Source organism: Corvus brachyrhynchos, unplaced genomic scaffold, assembly GCF_000691975.1.
Source record: "Corvus brachyrhynchos isolate BGI_N302 unplaced genomic scaffold, ASM69197v1 scaffold627, whole genome shotgun sequence".
NCBI classification, from domain to species: Eukaryota; Metazoa; Chordata; class Aves; order Passeriformes; family Corvidae; genus Corvus; species Corvus brachyrhynchos.
In genome coordinates, this window is record NW_008239060.1 from 29,726 (window position 1) to 30,470 (window position 745).

Here is a 745-nt window from a genome sequence, read left to right on the forward strand (position 1 = left end):
CGAGTCTGGAACGGGACAGGTGCCGCAGGTACCGCCAGGTGTCCCCCAGGGGCTTCCCAGGTAACCCCAGGTACCCCCAGGTGCATCCAAGGTACCCCCAGGTGTCCCCCAGGGACTTCCCAGGTAACCCCAGGTACCCCCAGGTGCATCGCAGGTACCCCCAGGTAATGCCCAGGTAACCCCAGGTACTGCCAGGTGTCCCACAGGGGTGCCCTCCAGGTGCCCCCAGGTATTGCCCAGGTAACGCCCAGGTGCCCCCAGGTGCATCCCAGGTACCGCCAGGTGTCCCACAGGGGTGCCCTCCAGGTGCCCCCAGGTACCCCCAGGTACCGCCAGGTGTCCCCTCCAGGTACCCCCAGGTACTGCCCAGGTAACCCCAGGTGCATCCCAGGTAACCCCAGGTACCCCCAGGTAATGCCCAGGTACCCCCAGGTACCCCCAGGTGCATCCCAGGTACCCTCAGGTGTCCCACAGGGGCTTCCCAGGTGCCCTCCAGGTACCCCCAGGTAATGCCCAGGTACCCCCAGGTGTCCCCCAGGTGCCCTCCAGGTACCCCCCAGGCGCCTCCAGGATCAAACTCCCACCCACCCTCACCTCCCCACAGGTGCAGAGCACACCTGGGCCAACCCCCAAACCCTTCCGGATGGGCGCACCTGGCACAGGTGAGCTCCAGGTGAGCCCAATTCCCTCTCCCATCACCCCCCGGGGTTACCTGGGGGGGGGTTCCCCCCAGCTCCGCTCACCT